We start from the raw sequence: 12,647 nt of genomic DNA on the forward strand, positions 1-12,647 counted from the left end.
CGCTTTGGTCGGCTGCGTAATGATGTCAAAGGTGTCTCGCCGAAGCTACGCGGCATGCTGGGAAAGCGGGACGCGGCCTCCCGACTCCCTTCCACCTGCCAGACTCGGCGGATTACCGTACAGCCCGTTCGGAACTCGCCGAGCTCAGTCTCGGCATACGTGAGATCTCGCGTCCGTTGAATTATGCAAGATGGGTTTTTAGATTTACTCGTCGGCATGCCCAAACGTCCGAGCGGGCTTGTTTACAGCCAGCGGGACCTGACTTGACTGCTGCTGGCCCCAGAGGAGGCGGGCAGCCTTTTCCCACATTGTGTGTGTTTTGCCTAATTAGATTATAGCACCCATATGCTTGCTGGCTTTCGGGCGGCTTTATGGGATCCATTCAGTGCGGGAGAATGAGGCCAACAATGAAATGTCATCTGATCGTCACGGGTGGGCTGGCCGCATCCGGGTTAATAGATCGGCCGGGCCTGTATCGGCGTCTTTGACATCAAGTCAATTTTTCGGGGTATCTGTACTTGATTATATAAAGATATTTAAAAAAATGTTTGCGACGAGCGTGGTTAAGATCTTCTGGTCTGAGGGAGGGAGGGAAGTAAGGGACCAAAGTGATTTTTCTTTCACTTCCTATCCTTACCTTTCTTCTCTGCGCGTTACTTCACAATGTTAGCAAACGTTTGTTTCGATAGCGTAACAGTCCAGCAGACGTAAGATGTTTTTTCTTTTTCCTTCTCAGTCCGAGCACTACTTAATTTAATAAGAGGGTAACTATTTTTGGGTTTGGGGGGAATTTATTTTGGGGGGGGGGCATTGTATATTTTGTACTTCAGCACATTTGTGTACTTGAATCCGGACTTGCATGACGTTTTGCATGTGAGCGAGCCAATGCGCCCAGAGAGTATTGGCCTCTAAGTATCGGCCCTTTCATCCTCGCTAGCATATTTCATTTGCGTGCGCCCTGTCGGCAGCCGCAGCCCGATCTCGTTGATCGACCGATGTCATCGTTTGCCGCATCCGAGCTTTGCGACCGCACTTTTTTGACAATTCAACCCCGGCGGCTGTTTTTACTTAGCGACATGAAATAGTCTCGCACGTCTCGCACGAGTCCAACCACCAAAGAGTCTCAACAAGGAAGTCTTCCAATTTCCTTTGAAGCAGCAATTATAGGCTTCTTTTTTTATTCTCAGCAGTCCTTTGGATGTTTTTTTTATTTTTATAATTGCCTCCTAAATTCAATTCAAGCCTAATTTGACCCAACGTATTCGATTGTGCTGGAGAAATGAGGTCAAGTTGCAGCTCGGAGTTGCTGTGGTTGCATTCAGCGGGCCGACGGCTGATAAGCACGGCCTCACGCAGCCCGAGACAAGAGCTTATCAGTCCGAGAGTCCTGCTGGCCCCGGGCGATGCTCATTTGTTGTTTTAATCGTGGCGTTGACACGCAGATGTTTGCCGCCGCTCCTCCGCCGACACGCGAGCGGCGGCGTGGCCGAGAAGGGGGCCGGGGCGGGCGAAGCTCTCGAAGAGATGCTTACCACGGGGGAGAGGCGCTCCGGCCGGTTCCCAGGATCGTAAATTTGTCACATGTCATAAACACTTGGCGTTGCGGCCAAGCAAAGAATTCTCTTCATGTGGGCGGAGATTCAAGTGGGAATAACAATTTGAGGCTCTGCGGAGCCCCCCCGCCGCCACCGCAAAGCCCGCTCGTCCATTACGAAGCCTAATATAATGACACTTGAATTAATATGACCTTTTTTATGGCACTCCTTTAGCCACTCCCCCCTCGCAGAGCTCCTTTCCCCCTACTTTCAGTCGATATTTAAAATTCAGACACTCTGGCGTGAAGGAGGCCACTTCAACGTTCAATTATCTTCCAACCGCCACAATTGAGATCCTCCACTATGAAATTGTCTGAAATGTGATTTTCCGATATTACAACAAAAAAAACGACCCTTAATCGTTCAATCGGGTGTTGAGAGCAATGCTCTCCGATTTGTCGATTGGGCCAACCAGCAGACAGGACAGTTACAGTTTCCCTTTGTTAAATTACGTTAACAGATGCAGTCACGATAAAAAATCCGAAACTTGCGTCCAGGGATCCCATGACAAGCCGTAACCTGAATTTTCGATTTTCGATTTGCCTTCCTTAAACCTGCTGTTGCTTTGTCGACTGGAGATTTACTCAACAGTCAGTCCTTCAAGGGAGAAAAAAAAAAATGCGACGCTAACTTTCACTGGTGATTGTTATAAGTGACTAACAAAGTCGCTTCTTTGAACGCTCGTCTCCTTTTATGGCTAAAAGAATTTGTTGCCGCCGCAATTACGCGACGCCATCAAGCTAGATAAGCGAGGTAATAACGCAGATTGCTTTTTCATTCCAGTCATCCGTTAATAAGAAAAGCCAAAGCGCTTTTGCGGCGTCACGCTCCATTGTCGGCTGAAAAGGGGAATTTGTTTTACTGGAGGCGTGAAACAAGCAAATAATCCAAATAAAGACGACACGCCTTGCTGCCCACCCAAGAGACGGGTAAAAAAACAACAATAATAATCAAATCCCGATTTTGGTGCACAGAGCCGCCCGCCGCCTCGCAATCATTCGTTTGCTAATCAAGCCTTCCAGAGCCTGAAATTGCACTTTGCACGTAAACATGGAGGATTTTGACAATAATTAACACTCCAGATCGTGAGCTTGCCGCCATTTTTTAATCACCACCGGGTAGCGCGGTCGACGTAACACCGCTCGTGCCGAGAGATTTGCCGATCTGTTTATGGTTGTCATAGCGCCGTCAAGGTGCTGTGCAAACTGAACGCTTAATCAAACGTGCCTTTGCTGTACTGTGGACCTTGTGTGTGTGTGTGTGTGTGTGTGTGTGTGTGTGTGTGTGTGTGTGCAGCATGACTCATGTTTCCTCTCCACACACACCGTGAAACTTGATATCACTGTCAAGCTGCACACTTTAGTCCCCCAACTTGCTTTTCCTTTGCATTATCTGCCACGATTTTCCCCGAATACTTTCTAGCTGCTTTAATTTCAAAGGTGTTCTTTAACAAAATGCAAATTTGAAGACAAGGAAAGCGGGAGAATGACTCAGAAGATCACCAACTTAATTTGCTCTCAGTTTCTTATGAAGCGAGTCAATTTCCCCGATTAAATAGAAATAGAATTAGAGGAACCCCTGCTGCTATTCGCGGAGGCCTTTCGCGCATGCTAAATTTAGCTAGCTTTTCGTAAGCGTCCCGTTTTCACGCTTGCTAATATTGAGCCGCTAGCCTATGAACGGATTTGTTGTCGTCCAGCCGTTTGTTGTGACGTGTCGCGGCGGATGCCGCGTTGGTGTTTGTTTGCGCGATGGGCTTTTATGCTAGGCGCTCATTTGAAGCGGTGACTTGATGTGTACGTTTGTGCTAGCACATTGTGTGCCTCCTCCCTCGCATGTACTGTACATTTATAAATATACGCAAGCTTGTGTGGTTTGTGTCTGCTGTAGGCGTGCACATTCTTTATCTGGCACAGGGAGTCGAGTTGACCAGAGTCGACCCCCCCCCGTTCCCCTTTAACCTCGCCTGCTGCCATCCTGTGCGCCGCGCATTAGCGTTTAGCTGCTCGGAATAACTTTGCCTTCCCTTATCTTACATTTGCCACATGCGTCCCTCGCCTCGCTTTTATGATATAGTTTGAGTTTAGCAGGATTTGGGGGGGGTATTTTCTCCATTTACAAGATAGCTGCAAACATACAGGCGCTAGTTTACAAACGCTAAAGCAGTTTATAATATAATCGGTAGCTATGTTTGGCAACTTTTTCCCGACCCTTCCAGTATTTTTTATTCAATTTTAATTCCTGCAAAGAGTTATTTTCATAGTTTGTTTGTAAAAAAGGAATGCATTGTAAGTTTGTTGCTCATCGCAGTTTGTTGCTAGCATTGTTTTTCCCCCCATGATTTCAGATCAAACTCAATTTTTTTTATTTTACACAGCAGATGTTTCACATGGGATTCATTTAAGCAAATAAACAAAAAAGATGGGGGAAAGAAACTAAAACGCTCTGTTTCTGCTTGTGTTTCTGTCCCTCAAATACAATATTTGAGGGGAATTATGTTAAACGTTGCAGTGCTGGAGAATGAGGTCACTCGAATATGTTTCAAATGTAAGTTGGCAGAGGAAAACCAAGTCGGTCATGACCCAAAAGTACCGAAGATGTTATTAGAACTGCAGGAACTGAGACCGCGGGTGGTGGCTCGGGTTTTTCATTGAAAAATAAACAGTTGTATTTTTTGGATGATTCGCTTGGCCTAGTCAGCAGAAAGTGGGTCAATCACGGGAGAGGTGGCAGTCGCGTCCGTGCGGGCCAGTGCAAAAAAAAAAAAAAGCGAGGCACGGCGAGAGTTGTTATGCTTGGCGAGCCCACGGAGGAAAAGCCTCGGCCTGGACACGGTCCAGCTGATCAATCTCCACGCTGGCTCGCTTACAACGCCGAGCGAGCGTGACTTTTCAACTATGCAAACAAGCAGATTGCTGCAAGATTGCAACTTGCACCCGCCGGATTACTTTTGTACTCCTACCAGATTTTCTTTCCAAGTTTGCAAGGTGAAAAGCAAATCCCGCCGCTTTGAACCCGCAACAACGCGTCGGGCTTTTGCACTGCTAATGAACGCGTGGATTCTTCAGGAAGGATTGAAACCAAACGCAGATGTGTCACATGCCTAACGGCTGATTCAAGTGTGGACAAGATGAGCGCCTCGATTCCTTTCTCTTGTGTATAAAATAGAAATTGTCACGCACTGTTGCGCCCGCCGTCGACGTTTGTAGCAGCCTGGATCACGCATCTCTTGCTCACCCAGGTGTTGTGTTGCCGTTTAACTCGGCTGCCAAGTTCTGTCAACGCATAGCGGCAAGTGCTCGGAACTTGAAACCGTTGAAGTCAAGTACTCTAGCCGCAAATTTTTTCTTTTCTTTTTTTGGTCGATTTCAGTATTCGCTCAAAGGCCGCTTTGTCGAGCGCTTTCACAGTCAGTAGCTGTCACACGAAATCAAATAATTTTTTTTTAAAAAAGCAAGAGATCCTTTCAACAGTGTAAACCTGGCAAATGAAAGGCGGACGGGATGGTGCAAAGCGTCTCGCAGGTTTTTGCCGCTTGTGGTTTTGGAGCTGCTTCAAGAGCACGGCGTGCGTGCTAGCGCTTGGCAAGGGCCCAACCACAAAAAACAATAGTCGCAGTCTACTTAAATAGATGTACGCATACTTGTGTCACAATAAAAGACTCAAGTAGAAGTAGTGATTCAACGCCGTCGTCTAAAATCCCCGCAAAGGGGAAAATAACTGTCGAGGGGCGTCGGAAGCAACAGATCATCTTTTAACTTCATTCTGGCTCTTTGCGCTGTCAAACCTTCGCTTGTTCGGAGCCAGCCAAGCGCCGCGCAAGCTAGTCCGTCCCGCCGTGGAAGACGTTTGGGGCGCTCAATGCTTCCTTTGTGTCATTTGGAGGCTGCTCTGAGCAGATGGCCACCATGTTGCGCCACGTCTGACGCCTGTCAGGTTGCGCGTCGCCGTGCCCGGCATGCTCATTTTTGTTGTCATTGAGTGTCTCACTGCCGTCAACCTTATTCGGAATGTCAAAGAATCTTCCACTAATGTCTGGAATGAAGTTTAGCTCCTAGCCAACATACAGAGGCGGAGATTTATGATTTCAACATATTTCAGTTGTTATTTTCCGATTAGCCGAGCCTTTGTTGCCATCTTGTACCGTTTTGGGGGGGGACCAAAAAACCACCAATGAGTGAGTTGTGCGTGAATAATGAACAATGGGTTCCAGAGTAAAAAAAAAAAATTGTTCAAAGTCACGTCATTTGCAATTTTTCCATCCTCATATATGAATCCTGCCTAATTGATCAAATTAGTTGTTTCTGTCTCAGATCTTAAAATTGATCTCAATCTAAATATGATTGACGGACGCTTTTATTTTATTTTAGTTGTTCTTACCCAGTCATCTTGAAATCTTTTTTTTTTTTATGACCCATTAAATATGAGTTTCATGTCGCTTCTGACAAATTTCAACCAAGCTTCAGCCTTGACAGAGATTTCTGTTCTGTGGCTCTGGTTGTTTTTATTTTTTTTGCCTGATATCTGATCACAAATGTATCAAGTGGGATGTGTCATGTGAGCTGCTGCCCATCATCTGCTTTAAAGAGTCTCACTGCAGCCGAGTTCCAGTCAAACAGAGCTTCGCTAAATTCAATTGGTCGGCTTTGCTGTACGCTTATTGGATGTGACATTCAGGGAATGTTTATGCGCTCGTAAAAAAAATCTTTGTTGGATCCGACTGGTGCGGCGGTTTGCATGGAACCGACATGACTTGTTTGACATTTATGTACGCTATCGTTTGACAGCTGCGGCCTGACGACCGACTGGCGTAGCTCGTTAATACGTCGGCGCCGCTCGTATACGTTTTGGCCAAATCTGTCTCCATCTTTGCCGAACAGGTGCGAGATATGTACGGTTATTAAGCTCCTCTGTGATTTCGGCGGGCAGCCTCGGCCTCAGGTTGGACACTTCATTTGGCTAACGGATTAGCCTGTTGAGCCTTTTAGCGCTAAGCCGGTCTCAGGGATAATAGAGCATCGCTTTGCGTTGACGAGACAACCACGCGCCGAGAACATCCCCCCTATCATCCCCGGCCTCGCCGAGGGATTTTCCACATGGTAGCGTTCCCTCCCGCTGGGAGTCAGCTAACTGCCGTCACTATCGCTATCTAAGCCCCCCCTTACGCTCTCCCGCGCGTGGTCACGCGTCGGCTCTCGTGATCCGAAAACCTTCCTTCCGCCGAGAGCCTCCCCCACCCTCTCGTGGGAAGCGACCCAAGTCCGTCTGCGTCGTAATTGCGGCGGAGAAGGACGGCGAGTCTTATGAATGGTGGAGAGACAAGTCATGCTCCTGACTCATCAAAATTTGTGTGTAATTTCTCTCCCAGCATACTACTTAATAAAAAATGTCCTCATCTGATTTATATCATTTGGCCATTTGTTGTTTTGCCGCATCCTTTGTCAACACTGTCACGGCCGAGTATGTGGACAAGCAAGTTTTTCATGCGTGCGAACGCCGTGTACATTCACTGTGTGCATGATTATTTATATATATATATTATATATTTATTTCATACTGCCAACACCCGGCGATATTCCAGTTAAAAAGTACATGCTGTTTTAATGATTATAATTACGCTCTCCTTTTTGTGGCGGCAAATCGTCGTCGGAACAGCGCAAAGCGCTCGACGGTGTAGCCGCGCGTAAACATGCTTCACTTGATTGCTAATACTCTCGGAGCAAAAAAACACGTCAGAGCGTGCTGACGAATGCAGAGCCATTATTATAATGATGATGGCCGTGGTTAGGAGCGATGGAAAGCATCTTATGGATCCCATTTTAGACCGCAAAATGTCTGCCTTTTGGTCTTTGAGCCAGACAATGTTGTTTTGCTTCCTTAAAGCCAAATAGGTTCTGATTGTCGTTCTCCATTAGTTGGCGTGCCGTGATTCGTCCCGCTCCGTTTAGGTCCTTGCTGACCAAATCTGATGACTCGCAGCAACCCGCTTGACATAAACAAGTCTGCTTGCAACTTTAACGTCCGAGGCGAGCGAGTGTCGCCGAGGTGCTGCGGCGGCCGCTGGCCACGCCCACAAATCCTCCCGCGTGTTTGCGCAGAGGTTAAACATTTCTCTGAATTTGCACGCTTTTATCGGAGAGTCACTGTACGTTTCAGCCTTGACCTCTGACCCCTGGCGATTTGCACGCTTGTCTTCAGGTGATCGATCGGGGAGAGCGTTGCTCAGAAAAAAAAAAATGCTGACTGTTTATAGAGCAGCCCAAGCATAAGGCCTGCCTGCCGGCCTGCCAGGGTATGTAATCAGAAGAGGCTTGTGTTGTGCGGAACATACTGTACTCGACTCGGGCTGCTGCAGTGGAGCGGCTATAAATAGTTGGCGCTGATAATCAGGGAAAGCAAGAAGAACAGCGAGAAGAAGCAGCAAGCCCGTGAAGAAACGAAAAGTCAACAAACACTGAGGAGATGAGAGGGCAAAGATGTATAGGAGATAAACTAGCAAGCTCGGCGTGGATATCGCCGCACGTAAACATGTTTGCCGTCCAGCTGGCATGACGACAAACGAGAGGCTCAAATCCGATTCGACGGCACTGCGCCAAAGCCTTGCTGTGCCGCTGGACACCTTTTTTTTTTTCTCGATCATCTCCTCAAATTCACCTGCCGGCTGTCAAACTTGGCCTGGATTCGGTTCGCCTTGCACACAGCAGTCCCAATGTTCCCATTTGGAATTCTACCAAGCCCCCCCGCCACACACACACACTTCACCATAGCAACCGAGTATGCGTTCTTACACGCACACACACAGAGTCATTCCACATTTGCCACATTCCTTCTCTTTTCTCTCTCTGCGCATGCCACTCGCGGCTCCTCCTCTTACAGCGTTCCTCCAGGAATGTTGGCGGCTGTTCAAAAGTCCTAAATCAACTCCGGGCGGCGAGGCCGGTCGGACCGGGTCGGGCCCCCTCGCCGCATGTCGGTCGCCCCCGCGCGCCGACTCTCCCCCTCCCGAAAAAAACAAAAACATTAACATCCTAACGTCACGCTGGATTTCTTCTCAACATCAGCACTTTGCTATTAAACACGTTCCCGCCGACTGAAACGGAATCTGCGCTATTGACACGGCGGGAGGATTTAGTGGAGCCGTTTCTCCTGCTGCTTGTCAGCTCGCCAAGGTCTCGCTTGCCATGAGTCTGTGGTTTGCTTGTGAGCGAGGAAGGAAGGAAGGGAGACTTAGAGGAGAGAGCGAACGAAAGAGGGGAAGGTAGTAGGACAAACTTGGCCCTGATCAGCTGGGAATATTTGGCTTCATGAGATCGTGGGTGACTCCCAGCTTTTGTTTACTACCGTGTCACATTTAGCTTTGCTCGACAAGCCGTCCTCAAACTTGGTCATATTTTGCTTTTCGGTTTTGTTGACTACAATCGCAATTCAAAATGGCCGCCGTAGCAAAGCGCCATCATTAGCGGCAAACAAGAGTGACCTAGCGGCGTCCTATCTGATGGGTCTCCCGCGATTTATGAGCCCGCTTTGACCTCAGTGCCGGGAGGGAAGAGATGTCACCTTCGGTTGCCTCTAGCGACTATTTATTTAATTCCCACTACAAAGCAGACTATTAACGGAATCATCTTCCCTTTGTGCTCCGTATGGCAAGAATTGAGTCGAGTGGAAAGCAGCCAGGGTTGCGTGCAACGTTGCCAAAGACAGTGTTCCATCATATGTTGTCCACATTGGAAACTTTGGAGAAAAGGGGCACGGGAACTGGTCCGAGTGCGACCTTGAAAAATTAATTTTGCAACCCTGTTGGATCATTTCCACACAGTGGCCAGAAAATCACGACTCCAGAAGTGTCCGTGTTGTTCTTGGCTCTCCGATGTTGTTTGTCGATAAGCGTTTTGATAAGAAGAGCAAATAAGTCCTTTTTATAGCCTAAACCGTGCTTGGCGCTTTTCAAGGTAGAACATGTAACGTAAAACACGTTTCAACTTCTGCTTCGACTCTTGATGACGTCTAATTGGAAACATGTCAAGGCTTCTGAGAAAATGAGCTTCAGAGAAGGTTCTGCTCCGCGGTCGCTAATGTTTACCTCATGTCGGTAATGGCGGCATCGCGAGGCTAATGTCTACGGTTCCGTATGAGGCAAATAATCTCACTGGAAGGATTTACGCAAAGGAGTCGTCATGCCGTCGGTGTTTGGGAACGCTGCTAAGCGACACGGCTATGTCATGTGACTTTGGCCGCCGTCCGTCTATCCACCCGTGCCTTTTCCAAAGCGCATCTCCTCACGGGCAATCAAACAGGAGCCGGAACATACGTGCATGGAAAATAAAGCAGAAGTAAAGGCGAAATTACATTTGATTTCCCGCGACGCGACCGATTGAATTACTACCGCGGCACGAAACGACGCTCGGCCGCCGATTGACACGAGGGCGTACAGAAGAAGCGGCGCTCGGGAGGAATGGAGATTCCACGCAAGAACATTTCCAGGCACGCTGAAACCAGTTCTGAAACCGGTTTTTGTTTTGCCTGCTGCAAAATGATGAATGTAGTGCCAGCACATTGCTCCCAGATGTGGTGTCACGATTTTGTCCCCATATGTGAGCACGGCGTCACCGTCACTACGTTTGGCTGTTGAGACTTGACACCATCTGACTTGAAGAGTCTTTGAGTGTGATTGATAATATTTGACATCATCACTTATGAAAAACTAAATCGAGGTTTGATTGGTCAATCCGACGACGACAACTAGCACAACGCTAATGTAGTACGAGTGAGGCTCACTTACACTCATGGGTGGCTTCCTCTTGAGTTTCCTCTTGAGTTTCCTCTTTGCTTTCCTGTTGCGAAGCACTTAGAAGCTTTTAGTGGCGTCCTCTCTCTTCATCCCCCGCTTCCTTAAATGAGCATATTTCAACACTCCCCATCCATTTATCTTTCTTACGTTGTCTCGCGTGTGATTCACGGCCGTTCCGCGCACCGCGAGCAGAGCTCAAAATCGGCTGTTTGTGCACAAAACGGCTTAATGGAGTCGTTTGTCATCATATCTGAATTATTTAATATGGTTTGGTGTTAGAGAGCTTTCGCTGGCCATTCTAAGCCCGGCAAACAACATTCTCGGTTCATCAGTGCGGCATTAATATTTGTCATTCAGTGCAGAGCATGAATGACACGACTGCCTATTGTTATTTTGTCTGTCTACATGTTGCGGCACCATTTGTGTCTTGGCCTTGTTAGTTTCCTTTACACTATATGTCCCCCCCCCCCCCCCCCCCCCCCCGCCCTCGCACCAGCACTTCTTGGGCCCCTTTGTAACACCCACCCATACTCACAATGCTCTTTTCCTGGCCCGCAGGGTAGAGACGAGGCGGACTGTGCCAAGCAGGAGGCTGGAGGAAATAATTAGCCGTGCATGCAGACACACGCCTAACATGACTGGTAGGTAGACCGACAAAGACGTCTCGCTTTAATCTAATCAAATAGAAGATAAAAGACAAAACATAATTGGGTTGATTATTTTTAGTTTAATGGGTGTGTGTGGGGGGGAGCAATATACTGCACAAAATTAATTAATGTTCATTCCAGCCTGTCTGGTGTTTCCTAGCATGCGTTAGTTTTAAGCTAGCGGTCACTCGTATCTTGCTCTCTCAGATTACGCTTATCAGATTTTTTGGGCTGCTTCAGGTGTCATTACTATCAGTGTGTGTTGCTTTGCCAGAGTTAAAAAGGCCAAAGCCGTGCAAAAGAGGGGACTAGGTCACCAAATAAACAAAACACAAGCATTTTTTTCTTTTGCATCTCAGACTTTGTTCTCGCCAATGTTTGCCCTGGGAGGCCGGCACAGGACTTCTAAGCTCGCGTTGGAGCGTGGCCCGGAATGGCGCTGGCAGAAGGGGTAAAAAAAAAAAAATCCTCCTTTGGCTCTTGATGGCTCGCCAGCTGCCATTACATAATGTCGCTCGTACACTTGTGGGAATAACGTGTGGTCAGGGTGAATCATGAATGTGGATTTTGGTGCTTTCCGCAGAGCAGGGGAGCGAGCCAATTTCATGACGTCGTCGTCTGTTGTTATGAATCGAATCAAATCAAGATGGTCGGGTCCCCCTCTACTCTACCTTTCAAAAGTTTTGGGCCGCAGCCAAGCGCAACTCGGAGCCGTCGGGATTGGTTTTTCCTCCGGCAAAAACGTCGCGGTCGGCTCATCTGGCCGCACATCTGGAGGGCATAATTGTGCTTTAATCCCGCTTTAAGCGACACGCCGGTAGCAGCTATCGAGTCCGAGTCGACCGGACAGATGTTGAGGGACTCGCTGTGCTTGATTCTCGTGGAAAAAATAAACATGTCAATGTGGAGATTCACATTCTACAGTAGGTTTTTTTTTTTTTTTTTTCCTCCAAGATTCCCTGATTAGTGTTTGGGTACTTTATTAGTTCCTTTAAATAGATGAGACGATTCCGCTTAACATAAAAATGACTTCACAGTTAGCATGAGCGTGTGTGCGTGCCGATGTCAGCCGTGCTCCTGCAGCCCCAGGTGAGATTTACGAGGTGTTAAGAGAGCTCGCCTACGAGGGCGGAGGTCCGGGGGGGGGGGGGGTTCCGTGAGGCCGGCACTCATGAGTACGCTGCGCCCCTTCAAAAGCGCCTCAACCCCCAAAACCTTCAAGTGTGCGCCATCACCCGCACCCCCCCTTCCAATCGCACCTTCTCAAGTGTCCGCCCGCCCGCCTCACCATCGGCCACCATTTTGTTTACCCGCTTGGCAGCATTAAAGCCGTCTTCCACCTAAAGCCTCTCCACTCAACAAGATATTGGCCCCAGGCTCCAAAAAAAAAAAAAAAGGAAACGAGTGCAAAGTCTCTGTAATTGCTCTCGGTGCGCCTCACGTTGTTGTGAAACAAGCAGAACGTTTATGAGTTGTAACAGGACGTTCTGTACTCGCATGCGGGTCTAGCGCTATGCATAACACTCGCAGCACATCTGACGCTGTTCCTTAAACACAAGCTTGTTATTGTTCTTAGAGAAAGGAAATCAGGGTACAATAGGTGGGACTCCAAATCAA

The 12,647-nt window shown here is 48.0% G+C and overlaps 1 protein-coding gene across 5 annotated transcripts in view; it reads left to right on the plus strand.

Annotated features, from left to right (window-relative positions):
- Positions 1-12,647, plus strand: part of LOC119137846 (thyroid hormone receptor alpha-B) — a 34,594-nt gene that overhangs the window by 6,995 nt on the left and 14,952 nt on the right. For 4 of the 5 annotated variants that reach the window (XM_037277377.1, XM_037277378.1, XM_037277379.1 and 1 more), the window contains one exon: positions 10,942-11,024. The exons of the other annotated variant lie outside the window; for it this stretch is intronic. The gene's annotated coding sequence lies outside the window, so the exon portion shown is untranslated. The remainder of the gene's footprint in view (positions 1-10,941; positions 11,025-12,647) is intronic. 5 annotated transcript variants of the gene reach the window in all.

Source organism: Syngnathus acus, chromosome 19 (genome assembly GCF_901709675.1).
Source record: "Syngnathus acus chromosome 19, fSynAcu1.2, whole genome shotgun sequence".
Classification (NCBI taxonomy): domain Eukaryota; kingdom Metazoa; phylum Chordata; class Actinopteri; order Syngnathiformes; family Syngnathidae; genus Syngnathus; species Syngnathus acus.